Below are 7,049 nucleotides of genomic sequence, written 5' to 3' on the forward strand. Positions count from 1 at the left end.
TAAGCCACTGTGCCCGGCCCGATAATTTTGTAATATGTAATACATGAGTGAAATGATCACAATTAAAATATGGAATATTTCCACTGCCCCCAAAAGTTCTCTATTGTTTCTTTGCAATCGATTCTTCTTGCCATCCCAGCTTCCAGGCCACCACTGGTTGGCTTCACATTAGTAGGTTAGTGTGCATTTTCCAGAGTTTTCTAGAAAGGGAACCGCAGTTCATGGTCTTGTGTGTCTGGCTTCCATGACTCTCAGCAGCATAATTTTGAGATCCCACTGTTGTTACACACAGCGTACTTATTCCCTTTAATGAATGAGAAGTATTCCATCGGATGGATGGACCTACTGGTCTATTCACCTGCCGGTTGACATTTGGGTGGCTTCTAGTTTGGGGCTGTCATGAACAAAGCTGCTAGAAACAGCTGAGTACAAGTCTTAGTGTGAACTATGTTTTCATCTACCTTGGGCAAATACCTAGAAGTGGGATGGTAAGTGTATGTTTAGCTTTTTCTCCTTTCATGTAAGATAATGTGCCAGAACAAGGTTTGAAAGAGGCACTTTTCACACATGAGCATGAAAACCCAATGTGATATTACGATACACAGGTTTTTGTCTACAGTTCCTGGTTCCTAACTCCCACAGCCCTTGTTACAGTCTGTTGTTATAATGCTGGGTGTGTTAGGCCCCAAGGGCGGGAAACACAATCTCCCTCCTGTCCTCCTTTCACCTGCTACAAGGCAGGACTCTAATCCTACCCCACTTTTCCAACTGTGAGTCTTTTTTTTTTTTTTTTTTTTTGAGACGGAGTCTCGCTCTGTGGCCCAGGCTGGAGTGCAGTGGCCGGATCTCAGCTCACTGCAAGCTCCGCCTCCCGGGTTTACGCCATTCTCCTGCCTCAGCCTCCCGAGTAGCTGGGACTACAGGCGCCCGCCACCTCGCCCGGCTAATTTTTTGTATTTTTTAGTAGAGACGGGGTTTCACCGTGTTAGCCAGAATGGTCTCTATCTCCTGACCTCGTGATCCGCCCGTCTCGGCCTCCCAAAGTGCTGGGATTACAGGCTTGAGCCACCGCGCCCGGCCCCAACTGTGAGTCTTAAGACCCTCCCCTGAGAGGGTCCCACCCTATACCCTGGGGGAACGAATGCTGATGTCATAAATCATCCATAAAACCCAAGAGGACAGGGTTCAGAGAGCTTCCAGATAACTGAACACTGGAGGGTCCTGGAGGGTGGCATGCCCAGGGAGGGCATGGAAGCTCCACGACCTTCCCCTGTACCTCGCCCTACCCACATCTCTTCATCTGTATCCCATGTAATATTCTTTATAATAAACCAGTAAACACAAGCAAGTGTTTCCTTAAGTTCTGTGAACTGCTCCAGAAATTAACTGAACCCAAAGAGGGGGTCATGGGAACCCCAACTTGAGGCTGCACTTACAGCTGGTGTCTGGGGATGTGGGGAAAGCACCCCACACATTTGGTCACAGAAGTCTTCTGTGTTGGTGATTGTTGTGGTGTGAGGGTGGAGGAAAAATGGGGTTGGAGTTTTTCCCTATACAACCCATCGTCACACTTATGAACTATAAAAGGATCTGTTTAACTTTTTAATAAACGGCCAAAGAGTTTTCCAAAGTGACTCTGCCCTTTTACACTCCCTTCGGCAGTGTGAGGATTCTAATTGCTCCATATCCTCACTAACACTGGCTCCTGTGTGTTATTTTATTCCCCAATAATTTTAAAATCCAATAACGTTCCCTGTCTGATGAATTATGCATTCGTGTGATTATATCTATCTCCCCCACTCCCAGAGACATGGGGGCAACCTGAGTTCAAAACAGTGCCCAGCATACAGTAGGTGCTTAATTAATATAAACAGTCAATAAATACTCATTTAATGAACAAAATCTGCCATCCACCCCCACAAAAAACATGGTAAGTGAATTAAGCTTAATGCTATTAAAGAGTTATCTGGAAGTTTGTCTTCCTACAACCACGTGATCCTCTCTCTGGGATTTCCCCACTCAACCAGGGACGAGAGGTCAAAGTTGACCTGATTATGTGTCCATCAAGGAAGTGTCCCTGGAAGGCAAATAAAGAAGGCACCATTTACATTACAGTCTCCTAAATGCAGGCAATGATACCCCAAGGTGGGGCTGTGCAAGCCCTCCAGCAAAGAGCTTTTGAAAATAAATGTGAAGCTGGGCTTAGTAGCTCATGCCTGCAATCTCAGAGACTAGAGAGGCTGAGAAGGGAGGATCGCTTGAGGTCAGGAGTTAGAGACCAGCCTGGGAAACACAGCAAGACCCCATCTCAAAAAAAAAAAAAAACAACCAAGCCAGGCATGGTGGCATGCGTCTGTAGTCCCAGCTACTTGGAAGGCTGAGGCGGGAGGATCACTTGAACCCAGGAGTTCAAGGCTGCAGTGAGCTGTGATTGCACCACTGCACTGCAGCCTGGGTGACAGGGTAACCCCGTTTCTGAAACAAAGTAAAAAATAAGAAAAAGAAAATAAATGTGAACTTCAGCTAAAATACTATGACAGGCAGGTGCTGCCCTGAGAGGCAGAGCCTGGCTTCTGTCACCGGATTTTATGCAGGACTCCTCTCAAGGTTTTATGCAGGGAAGGGAATATCAATGCTGCCACCTTTTTTCCAGCCAGACTAACCCTGAACTTTACTGACATTGAGGTCCTCCCCACAGTGACAAAGACTGAGATGTACCCTGACTCCTCCCAAGGGCTAGCTTCCTACCACACCCATGTTCTTAGAGCAAAATGCCATCTCTTATGGGATCATATATGACGGAGTGCCCAGAGCCAGGCCTAGGCCATATCAATGCTCAAGAAACGTGTATGGAACAGAAAGCGGGGTGAGGGAACGCAAGGGCAAACCACCTTGACCATTATTACTTTCAATGCCTGCCAGGTCTTCCTTGACTTCAGGCAGCTTTTCATTCCAGAGGGACTAACTGAAAGTCAGCTGCACTAACAAAACTGTGGCCTGGCAGTTATTTTTATAGAATAGTTTGAATATACCATAATTCAAGAGAGAAGATGGGTGCCTTCTGCCCCAATGAAACTGCTTCTCCCTGGGCACAATTTCCCCTACAGCACTTGCTGGAGGTGTGGAGGTTGGTCATCTCAGTAAGCAAACCAATTAAGAAACGACTGGGGCCAGGGAAATATTTCCTCACTGTTGCCCTGCCCCCTCTTGCACTGCCAAAAGCAGAGGTTAAAAATCACAGAAACAGGGAACGAAGTCTGGCTTCACACATTATTCAAAGAAAGCATGCGTAGAGAATGCTATTTTTAGTTAAATAGCAAGTGAGGCTGAGGAGGGGCTGGGGGACTGGGAACACACGCAGCAGAGCCAAAGCGAGTGGGGCACTAAGATTCTGTCTCCAGAACACTGAGACCGTCCCAGGTAGGCAGGCTGACAGACACTTGGAAGCTGTTTCAGGGGGTTCCTCTGCTGTCAGATTTCTTGAATCCTAGGAAGGCTTGACTCAAATTTGGCCCCGAGACCCAGGATTTAAAACCTCAGTCTTGTGACCACCATGAGCTATAAAGAGTGTACTTTACCCTGAGAAATTATTCTCAGGAGGATTGTGAGCCGGCTCTAAAAGTAACCTCTCGCCCCATTCCAGAGAGGTACACTGAATTGAATAATTCTACTTCCTGCTGTGCATCAGAGAGCTCAGATGAGCTTGGCCAATGTTCTCTGTCATTAGGAGCCACACTGCTGCAGAAGGGAGCAGTGACTCCATTGCTTCAACCAATTTTCCACAAAGATGAAAACTGGAGGAAAAAAAGTATTCAAGCTAGAAATAGAAAGTTAGTCTGACTCCTAAGCTCCCCGCCAACCCCCGCCTCCTTCCCACTCTCAGTGGAAGTCCCAGAGCAGCTGTGGCAGTGACATGCCCTCATCCAGCCTTTCCATGTAACCGGAGCTGAGAGAGTGAAAGTCTAATATCCTATTAGCACAGCAAGCACAGAGGATGTCCCTGGGCTGGGCTAAAAGCATCTGCAGATCAATCTGAAAGCTGTTCTACTCTCTGCTCATTTTTTGACTGTGTTCTGATTTTCAGAAATATGAACAAGGGTAAATGAACTCGTCAGAAAGCTCAGGAAAGAAGACAGGTGCAAATCAGAACCAATTTCCCTCACAATGTTAGAAGCTAACCTAAGAACGGAAAATATGGGGGAGGAGTCTCAACACAGCGCCCTGCTCCCCTGCTCGTAAACATCAGGAGCAGTAAACTGAGGTAAGAAAGATGATCCTTTTTCTTGTGATCTGTGTTTAGAAGGAGTTGGCACTTTACTCACAAACTAAGGGGCTGGGAGATGCCAGTCACAGGAACCTGCCACATGCCACCTCTGCAAACAAGGCTTCTCTTCCCACACTTCCAGACACCCTCCTCTCGTAATAGCTCTCCCCACATCAAAAACCAAAATGCAATTGGCTTGGAGGTGGAATTCAGAAGTGACGCCCAAGATCTCATGTTCAGCTAAAACAAACAACGAGCTGCAAAACAGCACAGAGATGATCTCATACTCAGACTTTTCAATGTTTTGGGGGACTAGCATTAGCAGGAAGCATAATCCGTACATTAATGAGATGACTCCTGGAGACTGGGATTGTAAAAGATTTTCACTTTCTGTCATACATATCTATAATGATTAATTTGTTTTACAGTAAGCAAGTATATGTATATTCCTTTTTTTTTTTTTTTTTTTTGAGACAAGGTCTTACTCTGTTGCCCACACTGGAGTGCAGTGGCATGATCTCAGCTTACGGTAACCTCAACCTTCTGGGCTCGAGCGATCCTCCTACCTCAGCCTCTGAGTAGCTGGGACTACAGGCACAGACCATCATGTATGGCTAATTTTTGTATTTTTGGTAGAGACAGGGTTTCACCATGTTGCTGGGGTTGGACTTAAACTCATGGGCTTGAATGCTACTCCTGCCTTGCCGTCCCAAAGTGCTGGGATTACAGGCGTGAGCCATCATGCCTGGCCATATATTACTTTTGTAATCAGATAAAAAACATTTTTAGAGTGATGGGATAGTTCAAGTCCCGATTTATCACCTCTCCACGGCAAGGTTGTGGTCTCGCTCGTCTTCTCCACTTCCACTGGCCATACCCTGGCTGTGCAGACAGGTGAGTGGGCAGCAGCAAAGGCCCTGTGGCATAAATTTCTTTCCTATCCTCATCTTAGCAGTGCAAACTCCCAAGTCCTGTCTTCACAAGTGATGATGAAATGTTTTATTTTCCAGGACAAGCCTTAAAGTGCCAAGGTACATGAAATGGACACAAAAACAGGGACACAATGACCTCTGACTTTGGACTGCTTTGACCAGGCCTGGTAAACAAGTTTCATTGGGAATGTCATCTCCAATCAGCTAGGAGCCCGTGCCTGGAATACCACATGAAACCTGTGTGGTCATATGTCCATTCCCACCACGAGCAAGAGAGGGAGATGCGGTGAGAGGGCAGGTGGCAGCACCAGCTTTCCCTAAGGAACATGCAAGCCCACTGTCTGTCAGTGAGAGTTGCAGAAAACACTAGCCCACAATTCGTTCAATTATTCAATACAACCCAATGGAGCCCGTAAGCCCAATTCATATGTGTGCCTTGTCCGGAGAGGGAGGCAGCAGTCCTGCATCCACCACATGCAGGATGCTCAACCCCCTGCTCAGTCAGAGACCACACTCTGACATGGTCACAGGCGGTCCTGGAAGGGAGCCGAGGATGGTGAAGAGGTCCAAAGAGCACATTACATGAGGAGGACATTCTGCAAGACAACTGACTAGGCTTTTCAAAAAAGGTCATCATTGGCCGAGGGTGGTGGCACATGCCTGTAGCACTCAGGAAGAAAAGGAGGAAGGATCACTCGAGCCTAGGAGTTAGAGGCTGCCGTGAGCTATGATTGCGCCATTGTACTCCAGCCTCAGTGACAGAGTGAGACTCTGTCTCTTAAAAAAAAAAAATCACATTATTAAAACAAGCCAGAGAGGACTGTTCTGGACTGCAAGGGCCTGAAGGGGCAAAGCCAAGTGCAGTGTGACTATTGATTGAATCCTAGTACAAAAATCTCAGCTACAACATATAGTTTTAAGTTAAATGAATACATTTAAAAATGAATTATATGTGAAATGATACTACTGAGTTAATGGTAATTTTTTTCTTTTTCTTTCTTTTTTTTTTTTTTGTTTTGAGACAGGCTCTTGCTGTGTTGCCTAGGCTGGACTGCAGTGGTACGATCAGAGCTCAGTGCAGCCTTGGAACTCCTGGGCTCAAACGACCCTCCTGCCTCAGCCTCCCAAACATTTGGGATCACAGGTGCACATCACTATGCCTGGCATTCATGCATGCTTTATTAATTAATTAATTTATTTATTTGGAGACAGAGTCTTACTTTGTCGCCCAGGCTGGAGTGCAGTGGTGCGATCTTGGCTCACTGCAACCTCCACCTTGTGGGTTCAAGTAATTATCCCACCTCAGCCTCCCGAGTAGCTGGGATCATAGACACGTACCACCAAGCCCAGCTAATTTTTGTACTTTTAGTAGAGATGGATGGGGTTTTGCCATGTTGGTCAGGCTGGTCTAGAACCCCTGACCTCAAGTGAGTGCCCACCTTGGACTCCCAAAGTGCTGGGATTACAGGTGTGAGCCACTGCACCCGGCCTCTTCTGCCTCATCTAAGAGGGCTATGTTAAAAAAAAGTTGAACGCTAGCTTACCTCATACACTGAATTATGTAAAAATACATGTATGTGTATATGCAGAGAAATAAGACTACAAGAAACATCTCAAACCATTAATGGTGGTTTTCACTAAGTAGCAGATCACAAATCTTTGAGTTCCCCTTCACAGTTCTTGCCATTTGTCCAATTTCTACAATGAACGTGCTTTAATTTTATAAAGGGGAGAAAAAAGGTTTCTTAGGAAATAAGGGTACACAAAGACTCCCCTCCAATGCACACTAAGCTCACAGATACCAGGTTTAATTTTTCTTCTGAAATTTCATAAAAGTACAAACTAGGCCGGGC

The 7,049-nt window shown here is 46.1% G+C and overlaps 1 protein-coding gene across 1 annotated transcript in view; it reads right to left on the bottom strand.

The window, feature by feature from the left end:
* The window catches only part of ARHGAP35 (Rho GTPase activating protein 35), a 95,390-nt gene that overhangs the window by 60,668 nt on the left and 27,673 nt on the right, over positions 1-7,049 (bottom strand). The window lies entirely within an intron of this gene.

Source organism: Colobus angolensis, unplaced genomic scaffold, assembly GCF_000951035.1.
Source record: "Colobus angolensis palliatus isolate OR3802 unplaced genomic scaffold, Cang.pa_1.0 Scaffold60, whole genome shotgun sequence".
Taxonomy (NCBI): Eukaryota; Metazoa; Chordata; class Mammalia; order Primates; family Cercopithecidae; genus Colobus; species Colobus angolensis.